This window comes from Callorhinus ursinus, unplaced genomic scaffold (genome assembly GCF_003265705.2).
Source record: "Callorhinus ursinus isolate GAN/ISIS: 27379988/994484 unplaced genomic scaffold, GSC_fseal_2.0 scaffold1, whole genome shotgun sequence".
In the NCBI taxonomy this organism is placed as follows: Eukaryota; Metazoa; Chordata; class Mammalia; order Carnivora; family Otariidae; genus Callorhinus; species Callorhinus ursinus.
Window position 1 is genome coordinate 3502658 of NW_027397063.1, and position 15991 is coordinate 3518648.

At 42.9% G+C, this 15991-nt stretch overlaps 1 pseudogene; it reads left to right on the top strand.

The window, feature by feature from the left end:
- The first annotated feature begins 8229 nt into the window (after positions 1-8229).
- Positions 8230-8411, top strand: LOC112821007 (ATP synthase F(0) complex subunit j, mitochondrial pseudogene; annotated as a pseudogene).
- The last annotated feature ends 7580 nt before the right edge of the window (positions 8412-15991 follow it).

Sequence of the window (15991 nt, forward strand, 5' to 3'; positions counted from 1 at the left end):
TATGGCTCCAATGACCATGTTGTAGACCTGCCTACACATACAAATGCTCACAAAACCAAACATGTTCAGTTGAAAGGCCCATCCCAAAAACTCATCATCTTCATCTGAAACCTGCTCCTCACATCATCTCTCCCATCTCGTGACCATGCATGAAGCCTCTTGAATGGACCTCCACTCCTGAGCACTGAGCCTTCCCTCTCCCTCACTCCCCCTGCCATCCAACCATTGAGGCCTATCGATTCTACCTCCCAAATACCTCTCCCTGCACTGCAGTGGTCCTGGTTCAGGTCACTGTCAACCTGCTTGCTAACCATCGTAAGAGATTTCTCATAGTCTCCCTGTCCCCAGGTCTGATCAACACTCTCATATTAAGTACTTCGACTGTCCTTATCGCCCTCAGAACAAATTCCAAACTCTTTAACTTGGCCTACAAGGCCCTTTATGATCTGGCCCTGCCTACTCCTAGACTTATCTCTCTATATTCCACCCTCATATATCAATACTGTTAATACTGTAACCCAAGCAAATGCCATAGACTGCATATTTTTGTCCCCCCAATACCAAATTCATATGTTTATACCTAATTCCCAAAGTGATGGTGTTTGGAGGTGGGGCCTTTGGGAGGTGATTAGGTCATAAAGCTGGAGCCCTCATGGACAGGACCGGTGCCCTTATGAAAGGGGCCCCAGAGAGCTCCCTGCTCCCACTGTCATGTGAGGACAGCTATGAACCAGGGTGCAGGGACTCACCATTAGCCAAGTGTGCTAGCACCTTGATCTTGGACTTCCAGCCATCAGAACTGTGAGAAATAAATGTCTGTTTTTTGTTAACCACCCAGTCTGCGATACTCTCTTAAAGCAGCCTGAATGGACTAAGACTTCAGACCACCTGCACTTTGCATCTTGGTCTTTGCTTATGCTTATTCCTGACCTGGAATATTCTTTCCTGCCCTTTTGGCCGCCCACATCGCACTTAACATTTCCTGATCATTCATTCAGTAATTATCTACTGAGTGCCTACTATGTGCCGTGAGCTATTTTAGGCACTAGGATATAGTAGGAAAAAAAGAGAAAAGAATATAAATTTATGTGTTTATATTTTGGTTGAAGGAAACTGACATGAAGCATAAATAAGCAAACACTGTAGAGTGTGTCAGATGGTGACAAGTGCTCTAAAAAAAAAATTAAGCAGGAGAAGGGGATAGAGGGTACAAGAAGGTGGCCGCTAGGTTTTTAAATAAGGCGGCCATGAGAGTCCTCACCGAGAAGACGACATTTAAGCTCCGCGTGGACCTCACTTCCTTCAATAAGCCTTCTGGAAATTTTCCAAGTCCAGGCTAAGTGCCATTTTTATGAGCTTTCATGCAGTCTCTAGCTCCTCATCACAGCACTTAACATGCTCTATTTTCCTGTTGACTTGGGAGTATCAACTGCAAACTGTGGGGGCAGGGAATGAGTCTGTGATTTATTGTATATCACCCGCTCCTTGTGGATGTTCGTTATATATTTACTGAACCAATAAATGAATTGACAATCACATTATTTACAAGTCATACGAAGAATTCATATCCTACTTATAGTCATGTGTTTGACAAAGCGCTCTCTCACCCACTGACTCATTTCAGACAGGCAGGTATCGTTGTCGTTGTCCCATTTTAGCTGACACTCAGAAAGATTATGTTTCCTGCCCAAGGTGGCACAGTAAGAGGAAATGCCAGTTGAATCTCACCTCTTCCATCTCTAGAACCAATGTGCTTTCCAGAAAAAAAAAAAAAAAAAACCCGCTGCCTTCCTCAATCACATTCTGCAAAAACACAAACCCCCAATTCAAGTGCATTAACCATCCATGGCCAATGTACATTCGTTTTTTATCATGAAGGGACCTCTGCTCTTCCCTGGGTTCCCATATCTCCATCTCCCCAGAAAACTTTCGCCAAATGCTAAAGCCAACATGTAACCCCAAAGGTAAAACCTTCTGGGATTCCTTTATGTAGCCACTTGTCATCACACTATTTTCCAGAACATTTACTGTCTTTCTTACTGTCCTTCTCCAAGTAACACATTTAGCAGATCCATATGGACAACCACAGAGCGGGGATCAATTGAAGTACTCTCGTCTCTGGCACTTTTGAGCTGATGTCACCTTTTTGATGTGTTAATTAAAACGTGGGGTTCATAAAAGCTGCGGGAAGAATTGCAGGGAGTCATTTAGCAATAATTAATATCCTCTATCCATTGCCTGCCCCCCAACTGATAAAGTGTCACTCCATTTGGACACAAGGAACAGAGAAGGGGATTGGGTGACAAAACTCACTGTTTTACAAAAACTCTACTCTGAGAAGAGTGGGTCCCCTTAGAGCGGTTGAGTCACGAGGGACTGAAGGATCTTGCATGGTGGGGAAGTGAACCTAAGCTCCTTTCACTTCAACGAGGTGACGTGAGTTGTAGGCGGGGTGGGACAGTTCTTGGTAGTTTTCCACTTGCTGCTCACAAGTTCTTACCCTCTTTGGTTCTTTGTCACTTGGCCCCATAAAACCGCCCACTTCGGGAAACTTAAATGCTTATTCAGGCCACCCACCAACCCAGTGGCATGTGGGGATGAGGGTTAGAAGTTCACATACTCTTCCCCTTTGTTTTCTTCTGCTACTTTCTGCATAAGCACCTCTAAACAAGCCAAATGGTTATCATTGTTTCCACATGATTTTGTATTATTGGTTTCCTTCCATCCTCCCATTCTCAAGGGGAGTGGGGATTAGGGGAGGGTTAACTATTTAAGAAACAGTTCTCAGAATGAGTAGGCGCAGACAACAAGAGTAAGGCTGGATGCTTTGAAATGAGCTGCTTTGTCATTGAAGGGCTTATTTCCACCCTGAAATACTTCCTTGCAGTTGAATAGATAGAGCAAAGGATAAACACTCATCTTTCTAGGGGGAAAAAAAAAATTGTTCTCTCAAGAAGCTGGAAAATTCTTCTGTAAGTGTAAACATTTAGGGAAAAACAAGAGATAAGTGCCCTAATTCTAGTAACTAGGGAGGCTCGATTGGCTCATTCGTTCTCACCTCCATCCCTCCTCCTCTGGAAGGTTCATGCTGCTTACGTTCCACTCCTGTTCACCCTCAAGGAAGAAGATGCAACCCTTCAATGGCTCTCCCACTTCCAATGCGGATCACTCAAAGAGCTGGACACCTTTGAAAAAAATGACTTTCATCGTGACAGAAACATATTACCTGCAAACAAAGCTGAGAGAAAAGAAAAACATTTTCTGTGATAGTTTTTCCTTTGGGTTTCGGAAAAGTGAGGAAGGTTTTCATTTAAAAAAAGCCATAAAGTTGTCTTAGGATGCACTCAACATAGAGGAGAGAGAATAGCCATTAAAATAAATTATGGAATGATAAACCATTATGATCCTCCACTGTTTCTTTTCAGAAGGGTTTTTGCCCCCAGAAATTTTTAAAACATCTAATAGAAGCAAAATGTTTTAAGTTATGAATGGCTTTTCAGGAAGGTGTCCCTTTACTTCAAGTGTGACTAACAAAAAACAGATGAGTAAGATAAATCTGAATAAAAGAAAAGAAGTGGACCAAAGTGAATTACCTTCCTTCTCAGCTAGAGATTAATCTCAAGGGTTGTGCTGAACCATCATTCCTGGTGATCATGGACCAAAGTCTATGAAAGTGTAAGTGACCTCACCAAGACAGCAGGCAGCAGAATGCCTTGGAATCGGATGCCGGGTTCAAATCCAGACTAAGTCATTTCCTAGTTCTGTGTTCTGAACAAATTGCCCAGTTTCTCCACCCTAAGCTCCCTCATCTATAGAATGGGAATAATAATAATACTGCCTCTTCCATCACAGGATGTAAAAAAGATTAAAAGATAAAATGCTTAGAGATACTACCTAGTATGGCACCTGGTACATTTTAAGTGATTGTTAAAAGATAACCACCATTATTACTACCATGTGGAACAGTCAGAAAAAATGACAAACAGCTGCACAGCACACCCGATTTTTCCTCCTGTGTGCAAAGACGTGATGCTAAAGCATGGAGTTCAAGGTATTCCCATGTGTCAGCACGTTTAACCTGAGCTAAAAACCAGACTGAACGGTATTCACAAAATCAGCTCCCAAACTTTCAGGGTGTCAGGTCACATGGCATGGTGCTCAGGGATAGGGAGAGAGTACTGTGGACTGGATTTTGTCCCCCCTCCCTGCACCCCCACCCCTGCCAAATTCATATGTGGAATCCCTGCCCCTCCAGTGTGAGTATATCTAGAGAAAAGGCTTTTAGGAGGTAAGTAAATGAAGTCAAAGGGTGGGGTCCTAATCTAATAAGGATCAGTGGCCTTCTAAGAAGAGCAGGAGGAAGAGCAATCTCTCTCTCCATGAGCATGCACCCAAGGAACTTGAACTTGAAAGCCATGTAAAGATACAGCAAGAAGGCAGCAGTCCGCAAGCCAGGGAGAGAGTTCTCACCAGAAACAGAACTGGCCAGCACCTTAATCTTGGAATCCCCAACCTCCAGAACTGAGAAATAACTGTTTAAGCCACTGAAACTGTTGGTACTTGGTTATGGGGGCCTGCAAAAGAGAGTAAGATTCCACTTTTTCCTTTCCCTGCAACCAGAAACCTGAAAACACACCTTCACAGAGAATGCCCCGTCCTAGTCTTGAGAGATGGCCAAGTGTGCACAAAATGTATAATGGTGTCCTCTGATTTTGAAAGAAATACACCCAATCCCATTTTCCAGGTTAAGTAACTTTCACGTGGGGAAAACCCTTCACCTCCCACTGGAGAGCCATACTTTGCACAGCAGTCAGCTGGGGAATATGTTTTGCTGCACAATTCAAACCTGTAGGCAAGTTTGAGTGAGAAATCTACCTCAATGACTTTTGTCCAAAAATTCCTTGAAACTAGAAGGCTCAGTGCTCTCCTGATAAGCATTTCTGCAAATGATTCACAAGTCTGAAGACAGATGTTATCGTCTGTGATTAACATAGTTTCCCCAAGGGAATGGGCAATGTCCCAAGAGAGATAAAAATGTAGACGGAGGATGAGTAAATCCTGAAACATTCTAGAAATTTCTGCGGAAATGAGGTTGATGGCCATGGATCCCCCTCCTCGCCAGCTCTACCTTAAGCAAAATGCTGCACAGCCCTCAAAGAGGAGGCCGCTGTACAACAGGGGCAAAGGCACTAGGCTGGGATTCAGGAGATCTGGGGCAAATCCATTAGCTCATGACATATTCATTGAGAGCACATTATGCATTACGGTAAAGTGGTGAGGATCAGAGATGAGAGCCAGACTATCAGGTCAAGTCCCGGCCCCACCCTTCACCAGGGACATGTTGTTTGGGCGAGTCACTCAGTCTTCCCATGCCTCAGTTTCCCCAGGTGATGGGCTGGACTGAGAATGGTGCCACCATGTCATTAAATGTGTGTTTGCAGTTGTCATTGCTGCTACCGGGGCCAGCTGGTCTACCCCAGCTACTGGCATCAACGCCCCCCTTCTGATACTTCATAGCTCCATGTGACTTCCATCAAAACACTGAACTTGTATGTGCTTCAGTTTCCCCATCTGTAAGATGGAGACAGCAGCGCCTGCCTCATGGGATCATATGAGTGACATAAAATATGCAAAGTGCATGGTATAAAATAATTGCTCAGGGAATGTTTTTCTTGTTAATAATGGTTAATTTTTTTTTCTTTGACTTTCATCTTCTCCCCTTGCCGCCACCACCATTAATTATTTACTATGGAAAATCTTTCTGGGCTCCGGCCACAGATAAACCCTAATAATGCTTATGGGTGAGAAAGGTTGCTCTCTTCTCTCCATGTGGATCTTCAATTTGATCATCTGTGGTCATGGTCTCACACACACAGCACATAGTGGAAATCAAAATAATCATCTAAATCAGGAATCAGAAAGCTTTCTCTGTAAAGGGCCAGATAGTAAATCCTTTTGGCTTTGCCAGCCATATGGTCTCTGTCACAACTACTCAACTCTGCTGACATAGTGGGAAAGCAGCCATAGACAATTTGTAAATGAACGAGTATGGCTGTGTTCCAATAAAACTTTATTTACAAAAACAGGCAAGGGGCTGGAATTGTCCCGTGAGCTGTCATTTTGCTGGTCCCTGATCTAAATTCATCCACGCAACAAATACATATGTATGCCTCATATCCTGCATGCTGGACACATAGCTGTCAATGAAATAAAGCCCTTGCCAAACCCGAGCTCCCATCATATTATAAAAGCATGTTACTATTTCCCACAGTGAAGAGACTGAGTGAAGACAGTTTTCCAAAAAGGGAATGATCATTTCTGTGAGATACTGCCAACAGTTTGTGGAAGCTGAGGACTGAGAATTGGCCATTGGCTTCGGCAACAAAGAAGTCATCAGGTGATATGAGCAGTTGCAGGGGAGTGGGGGGGAGAGAAGTCTGCCTGGAGTGAATTCCAGATGGACAGGAGGCAGGGCGATGGGAACCGTGAGGACAGAGCAGGAGGAGAAAAGCACAGAAGCGAAGTGGAAAGTGGAGGGGACTCAGACTCAGGCTCGAGGAAGGGTGTTGTTGCTGGGGCTGTTTTCAGATGAGGAAATCAAAGCATGTTTGCACAAAGAATGATCCAGAAAAGAAGGACAGTTGGATGTGATGACACAGGACAGAAGGAGAAGGGCTGTTCTAGGGGGATGTTCCAGAGTGACGAGAGAACGGGGTCCCCAGGGCCCAGGTGAGGGCGGGCCTCTGCAAGGCGCAGGTGCATTTCATCCCCGGTAACAGGAAGGCAGGCAGAGCAAAGGGTACAGACTCAGTTCTGGGAGGATGAGATGGTTCTTTTTTTTCCCCCCACTCAAGTCAGAAGTACTATCTTCAGATGAGAATGAGAAGGGAAGTTCTGAGGAGAGATAAGAACATTCAAAATGGTCAGAAAACACGGATCCGCGGCACGGAAATCAACTTGCCAGGCAATACTGAGGGTTGACCAGCCAGGAGGCTGGTGTTTTTCTCCAGCTACTGCCCCTCACGGGAAGAGCTTTCCAACTAGGATCCTTGCTAGGCTTTTGGCCAGCCTACAGGATGAGTCCCTTCAGCTTGTTTGTCTACTTGTGGTGCAATCGGCAGAGTCCCAGGGGATGGCCTCAGGGACAAGAATCATATAGCCTATTCTCTCCACATAACAGTCTGGCTCTGTAAGGGGCTGATGTGGGGTAGAGGTAGTTCCCCTAGAGTTATCCACAGGCATCATCCCCCAGAAGGGGGCTGAGGGACCGAATAATAGTCTGTGGTTAGGCCTGGGCAGATTCACTTGGCATCAGGTGACCTTGAATCTGATGTGACAGTGAAGTCCAGAATAATATTCAAAGTGTCCAAGACACAACATTGCCAGATCCTACTCTATTTTCAAAAGTTCTTGCACATGACTGTGTGTCCTGTATCTGTAGTGGGAGACAACTCTAGTCTTGTACTACCATCTACTAGTTCTTAGTATGTACAAATGTCTTATTTCCAAGTAATCCTTAAAACAATCCAGCAGCAGGTATTATGGTTGTATCTAAAGTATGTGAGGCAGTATACCCGAAGTCACATAGCAGAAAATATCCCCAGGTCTGCCAAACCTCTACCTCTGGGATAGACTGAAAATACCTCTGATTCAGTTAGATGTTGCTTTTGACGGCAAGTAACAGAAACTCCCAAAATACCAACTTAAACAAATTAAGTGGGTTTTTTTTTTTCTAGTGTAAAAAACCCAGCGATAAGCAGTTCAGGACTGGTAGGACAACTGCACAACATCATCTAGAACTGCTGTTTGTTCTAGCTTTCTGCTCGCCTAGCCTTTGTTCATTGTTACCTCATGGCTATAAGATGACAGCGCCACCTCCAGCATTGCATCAGCATTCCAAGCAAAAAAAAAAAAAAAAAAAAAGGTAAGGACAGAGGACAAAGGTGCCGTCTTTCAAAGAGCTTTCCTAGAAGCCCCACCCCACCACATGCACTTTTCATCTCGTTAGCCAGAACTACTGTAGGGCCACCTGTGGCTAAAACTATAGAGTTTTAGCTGCATCCATTTCAGTCCTAAAAAAAAATGATGCTACACTTTCCACTGTTTCTCTAGCAGACCTCTTTGCCAATATTGCCAAGGCAAAATGCATTTTTCAAGATTAGAAAAGCCCACTCTCCGAGGCGCTGGCCACGCAGTCAGGGTGACCTGAGCCGGTGGTCTTGTGCCGAGATGCTTCAAAGTCTTATTTAAAATGTTTGGACCCCCATGAAGCCCTACTACATCCAAGTTTAGGAGGAGGTTTGGATAGGAAGGGGGTTGATGGGCTTTGTTGTTTATAAAATCAGGAATGCTGATAAAAGAGGTAAAGCTTTGAAAGCTTTGGTCCCGCACCTGCTCATGGTCATCATTAACCAGCTTCAGCTGGAGAACACATCAGATGGAACATCAGTCGGGCTGTAAATTTCAGCCGGCTCTGTTAGATGGGAAGGAGCATGGCTGTACCCTTGTAGAAGGGCCATTTCCTTCCTGGCGTGAATACACGTGCCTGTGGGAGGTACCGCTGCCTGAGCCCGTGCCCCTCCGACAGCTCCCCCATGTGCCCATGTTACTCTGAATAGATCTTTGGAACACAGCATGTACAGTGAGCATCCCACTCCTCCAGCCATCCCATCCTTAGGAAACTGGAGGAACCCAAGAACAAAAATCTCGATTATCACAGGAGTTGGGGATCAGTTGGGGATTTGTGCCAGCACTCACACTTCTGACGGTTCAATAAATATTTGTTAAACAGAAAAGAAATTAGAAAAGCCACATAGTTAATATTACTGGAATGTTTCTATGCATGCAAACTGTGGTTATGTCACACAGAAGCTTCAACTCATCATCTTAAGGAAAACACCAAACTTCTTCAGAACAGTTGTTTTTTTTTTAATTGAAATTCAATTAGCCAACTTATAGTAACATCATTTGTTTCAGATGCAGTGTTCAGTAATATGTCAGTTGCATATAATAGCCAGTGTTCGTCACATCACGTGCCCTCCTTAATGCCCATCACACAATTATCCCATCCCCCCACCCACCTCCCCTCCAGCAACGCTCAGTTTATTTCCTAGAGTTAAGAGTCTCTCATAGTTTTTCTCCCTCTCTGATGACTTCGCATTCAGTTTTCCCTCCCTTCCCCTATGATCCTCTGTGCTGTTTCTTATATTCCACGTACGCGTGAAGCCACATGATAATTGCCTCTCTCTGACTGACTGACTTTGCTCAGCATAATACCCTCCAGTTCCATTTACGTCAATGTAAATGGTAGATATTTATCTTTTCTGGTGGCTAATATTCCATTATGTGTATATATCACATCTTCTTTATCCATTCATCTGTTGAAGGACATCTTGGTTCCTTCTACAGTTAGGCTATTGTGGACATTGCGGCTATAACCATTGGGCTGCAGGTGTCCCTTCAGATCACTACATTTGTATCTTTGGGGTAAATATCCAGTAGTGCAATTGCTGGGTTGTGCGGTAGCTCTATTTTCAACTTTCTGAGGAACCTCCATACTGTTTTCCAGAGTGGCTGCACCAGCTTGCATTCCCACCAACAGTGTAGGAGGGTTCCCCTTTCTCCGCATCCTTGCCAACATCTGTCATTTCCTGACTTGTTAATTTTAGCCATTCTGACGGGTGTGAGGTGGTATCTCATGGAGGTTTTGATTTGGATTTCCCTGATGCCGAGCGATGTTGAGCACTTTATCATGTGTCTGTTGTCCATTTGGACGTCTTCTTCGGAAAAATGTCCGTTCATGTCTTCTGCCCATTTCTTCATTGGATTATTGGTTCTTTGGGTGTTGAGTTTGATAAGTTCTTTATAGATTCTGGATACTAGCCCTTTATCTGATATGTCATTTGCAAGTATCTTCTCCCGTTCCGTAGATTGCCTTTTAGTTTTCTTGACTGTTTCCTTTGCTGTGCAGAAGCTTTTTATCTTGATGAAGTCCCAATAGTTCATTTTGCTTTTGTTTCCCTTGCCTTTGGAGACGTGTCTAGCAAGAAGTTGCTGCAGCCGAGGTCACAGAGGTTGCTGTGGCCGAGGTCACAGAGGTTGCTGCCTGTGTTCTCCTCTAGGATTTTGATGGATTCCTGTCTCATATTTAGGTCTTTCATCCATTTTGAGTTTATCTTTGTGTATGGTGTAAGAAAATGCTCCAGGTTCATTCTTCTACATGTGGCTGTCCAATTTTCCCAGCACCATTTATTGAAGAGACTTTCCTGCTTTGTCAAAGGTTGGTTGACCATAGAGTTGAGGGTCCATTTCTGGGCTCTCTATTCTGTTTCATTGATTTATGTGTCTGTTTTTGTGCCAGTACCATACTGTCTTGATGATTGCAGCTTTGTAATAGAGCTTGAATTCTGGCATTGTGATGTTTCTTTTTCAACATTCCTCTGGCCATTCAGGGCCTTTTCTGGTTCCATACAAATCTTAGGATTTTTGCTCCAGCTCTGTGAAAAATCTCAATGGTATTTTGATAGCTATTGCATTGAATGTGTAGATTGCTCTGGGTAGCATAGATGTTTTAACAATATTTATACTTCCAATCCATGAGCACAGAATATTTTTCCATTTCTTTGTGTCTTCCTCCATTTCTTTCATAAGTGTTCTATAGTTTTTAGAGTACAGATTCTTTACCTCTTTGGTTAGGTTTATTCCCAGGTATCTTATGGGTTTTGGTACAAATGTAAATGGGATCAATTCCTTAATTTCTCTTCCTTCTGTCTCATTGTTAGTGTATAGAAATGCAACTGATTTCTGTGCATTGGTTTTATATCCTGCCACGTTGCTGAATTCCTGTATGAGTTCTAGCAATTTTTGGATGGAGTCTTTTGGGTTTTCCACATAAAGTATTATGTCATCTGCGAAGAGAGAGAGTTTGACTTCTTCTTTGCCAATTTGAATGCCTTTTATTTCTTTTTGTTTTCTGATTGCTGAGGCTAGGACTTCTAGTACTATGTTGAACAACAGTGGTGAAAGTGGCATCCCTCTCTTGTCCCTGACCTTAGGGGAAAAGCTCTCAGTTTTTCTCTATTGAGAATGATATTTGATGTGGGCTTTGCATAGATGGCTTTTATGATATTGAGGTATGTTCCCTCTATCCCTACTCTATGGAGAGTTTTAAACCAAACCCCTGATGAACATGGATGCCAAAATTCTCACCCACATACTAGCCAATAGGATCCAACAGTACATTAAAAGGATTATTCACCATGACGAAGTGGGATTTATTCCTGGGATGCAAGGGTGGTTCAACATTCACAAATCAATCAATGTGATACATCACATTAATAAAAGAAAAGACAAGAACCATATGATCTTTCAATTGATGCAGAAAAAACATTTGACAGAACAACTAATTCACCCCACAAGGAGCAGTATCCAAGGCCTTCATCTGCCACACAATCCAACTATCGAAATTTAGCCACCAATTTCCCAAGCCATTCCCCAAGGATCTGGAATTTCACAAAGGGGACAGGCACAATTCCATTGAGTGCTCATTGCACCACTACATGTAGGAGCTAGAAAGACCCCTCTTCTTCTTTCTTTTTGGAAAGAAGACCCCTCTTCTTCCAAGAGCTTATACTTCCAAAGAAGCAAGACGCTTTTGAATCAGTTTACTTATGTATCTGATGGGCTAACCCCAATGTGTGGGTTAGTAAGGCTCAGTGGTAGCATCTTGCACTAGGGTGGTACATTTGTTATGGTTGATAAGCCAATATTAATAAAATTATTATTAACTGAAGTCCATAGTTTACCTTAGGACTCATCTTTGTGTAGTATAGTATATGGGTTTGGACAAATATATAATGACATATATCCACCATTATAGTATCACACAGAGTAGTTTAACTGCCCTAAAAATTCCCTGTGCTCCACCTAACTCCTCCTTCCCCCAAACCCCTGACCACCATTGATCTTCTTCCTGTCTCCATAGCTTTGCCTTTTTCAGAATGTCATAGAGTTGGAGTCATACAACACGTAGTCTTCTCAGATTGACTTTCTTCACTTAGCAATATGCATTTAAGTTTTTTCTATGTCTTTTCATAGCTTGATAGCTAATTTCTTTCTATCACTTAATAATATACTACTGTCTGGATGCACCACAGTCTACTTATCCTTTCACCTACTGAAGGATATCTTGGTTGCTTCTACTTCTTGGCAAGTATGAGTAAAGCTGCTACAAACACCCGTGTGCAGGTTATTGGGTAAAGATAAGTTTTCAGCTCCTCTGGGGAAACATCAAGGAGTACAATTGCTGGGTTTTATGGTAAGAGTATGTTTAGTTTTATAATAAACTCTCAAACTGACTTCCAAAAGTGCTGTACCATTTTGTATTATAACCAACAATGAGTGAGAGTTTCTATCACTCCACATCCTAGCCAGGTGCTGTCACTTGGCGACACTTGGTGCTGTCAGTGTCAATATTTTTTAATTCATTCATCCAATAAATATTTAATCTGCACCTAATTAATGGCATGCACAGAGACAGTCAATCTCTTAAGTTGCTTAGCGTTCAGAATACCTTTAGGTTTTAAATAGAAAGTTTTGGAAAGTACCGCATCTTTTTGATCAATGATTCTTAGACTTCAGTTGACATCTGAATCACTTGGAGGACTTGTTAAAACATAGACTGTAGTGGGCAGAGGAGAGAGGCAGGGCTCACCTCCAGAGTTTCAGATTCAGTAGACCTGGGATGGGACCCAAGAATTTCTTTCTAACAAGTTCCCAGATGCTACTGCTGCTGTTGGTCCAGGGACCACACCTTGAGAATCACTGCTTCTCAGGTGAAAGAAAAACGTCAAATGAGACTGCCACACCCTCTCTCGGGTATCAAAAAACACCAAACTGGACAACCACAACCTCCATATTAGGCTCTGTTTTAGGGCTTCTGAGATACACCTAACCCAAGGGAAAATTCATGACATCTATGTTTTGTCTGCTCTTAAAAGATCTCAAGTCCCTCTGAAGGGGTTTAGTTTAAATCCTGTAGGAAAACAGAATGGAAAACCATTTGTTAAGTACATTGTCCCTGTCTAGGGGAGCAGCTCTGAGGTAGGGAGGCCTAGCATGAGGATCCCTTCTGGAACATCAAGCAGATGTTGTTGTTGGAGGCTGCACTAATACATTTTGATGAGCATGAGTCATGGGGTTTTTTTGCAGCAGATGCCCTACCTCCTCATGCTAGAGCTTGTGCTGAGCCACCAAACACCAGATGACCCTAAGACCCTGATTATTTATAGTTTACTTCTCAAAGGCAACGTCATCTGCAGGGCAGACCTGACTGTGACCCCAGGAATCAGGCTATTCCACTGCTACTTCTTGGCTTCTACCCTTACAACTTGTATTAATTATAGCCTCTTCTGCATCTCTGTCCTAGGAACCAGCTACCATTCCAAGACAATGTTGCCCCAATAGGGACACTAGCTGTCATTACTATTTTGTTTGCCAACATTTGCTGTGCCTGACTGTGCCAGACAATGTGCCAGGCATGTCACATGTCTTCTCCTTAGTCTTCCCAAAGGCCTCTTCCTGTTGGCATCACAATCCCCAGTCTACAGATGAAGAAATTGAGGTTCAGTGCAGGTAAGCCACTCACCCTAGGTCATTTAGCTAGTAAGTAGCAGGGCCAGAATTCAAATTCAGGTCAGGCTAATATTACAGACTCTCATATGGAAGGGTAGATATGAGCAGAGCAACTAAGATATGGATCTAGAAGATGGGAGGTAAAGTCTAGAATCAAGAACAAAGACTGGGGCACCTGGGTGGCTCAGTCGGTTAAGCATCTGTCTTGGGCTCAGGTCATGATCGAGCCCTGAGTCAGGCTCCCCGCTCAGCAGAGAGTCTGCTTCTCCCTCTCCCTGCCCCCTGCTTGTGCTCTCTCTTGCTATCTCTCTCACTCAAATAAATAAATAAATAAAATCTTTTTTAAAAGAACAAAGACTTCTGTGAGATGTATGTCCAGTTGGAAGTCTCCTTCCACCTTCTAATTACCACGGAGTTCTATTTGTATCCCATGGAAAGCACTTCTCTTGGACTGTGGATTAATAGAATCATTTGTATTTCATTAGTCTTGTCTACTCCAGAGTTTTGTCCAAAGTTAGAGCTGAGAAAAGGTGTATGTTTAGGAAAAGGGTGGATGGTTTAAAAGCAGTCAAACTGATCACATCTAGCACATAGATCTTGGTTTCTTAAACTGTTCTCCAATATAAGGATCCAGTGATTCTTGTAGAAATGGCTGATTCTAGGACTGGAGCAGGAAATATACAAGATGAGCCTGGGACATAGTGTAGTGCCAGAAACTAAGGGAGTGCTCCCCCAGAAAACAAGCCCCCACAATGATGGGGGCTTGTCAAAGGGACATAGGAACCAACTGAAAGAGTCTCCATTGACCAAAGCTGGGGCAATTTGAGCAACAAAATAAAGTAGTATTGAACTATAATCCAAAAAATAGAGTTAATATCCATGAGTTCATGGTGATATTAATAACTGATTGAATAAATAAGTAGAAAGATTAGAAAAATCTCCAATGCAGAAGAATCCCAGATTATTTGTGTAGATATTCCAACTCTCAAGGCGGTAAGGCATACTTAAGTGTGGACTCCACATCGTGACTTCCTTCCAGAGAGGACAATACAGGAAGAGAGGGAAAAGAATAACATTATAGTGAAATCTGACAAACACTCTCTCAGGCAGGTGATTAAAGTCAACATCAACAACGATAAGTCAGGTTAATAGTATTTGCCCTGGATAAGTCTTGATAAAAATGACACTTTTCCAGGGACGCCTGGGTGGCTCAGTCGTTAAGTGTCTGCCTTTGGCTCAGGTCATGATCCCAGGGTCCTGGGATCGAGCCCCACATTGGGGTCCCTGCTCGGCGGGAAGCCTGCTTCTCCCTCTCCCGCTCCCCCTGCTTGTGTTCCCGCTCTCGCTGTCTCTCTGTCAGATAAATAAATAAAATCTTTAAAAAAAAAAAAAGACACTTTCCCTTTGTGCTCTTCCTCCCCAAAACCCATAACCCCAATCTAATCATGAGAGAAAACATCAGGCAAATCCCGATTGAGGGACATGCTACAAAATACCTGACCAGTATTCCTCAAAATGGTCAAGGTCATCAAAAAACCAAGGAAGTCTGAGAAACTGTCACAGCTAAGAAGAGCCTAGGGAGACACAGTGACTAAATGTGATATCCTGGATGGAATCCTGGAACAGAAAAAGGACATTTGGGGAAAAAAAAACAGAAAATATTAATAAAGTATAGACTTTAATTAGTAACAAAGTATCAGTATTGGTTTATTAGTTGTAACGATTGTATCATATTAGTAAAAGACGTTAATAATAGAGAAAAGTGGGTGTATGGGAACTCTGTACTACTTTGCAATTTTTCCATAAATCTAAAACTATTCAGAAATTTTAAAGTTTATGTTTTTAAAAGGCCATATCATGCTCTTAAGTAGATGGGATTCCAGGTCGATTACTGTATGTATGGGGACAAAGGGAGCCATATAGAAAATGGAAAGGAAAGCAAAGCTATTTACAGTTCTCAACATGAATGATCTTCCCATTAAGGATGCATTTTATTCATGTATTGTTATTCTAATGAAGATTGCTATATTTTCTTGGCCACATTGGGTCAATCTATTAACTGCGTGGTAGAGGTTAACACAACTATCCAAAAGCATGGATTTTTCCTTGGAAAGAGCCAGGATAGCTTAATAAGGAGTCTCCATCTCAGTTTCACAAGACCATTCCAGAGGACAATTTCTGAAAGGTCTGGTCCCCTTCTCAGGGGCTCTCAAAGGGCTTCTGGTTCCATTTCTAACCTCTAGCAGAGCCACAACCCTGTCTGTCCCAGGCAGCCACAGCAGGTAGATGGCCAAGCACAGTGGTTTCTGATAAAGGTCTGCACTTGCCTTATCTGTGTTTTGATGATCATGGCTTATCA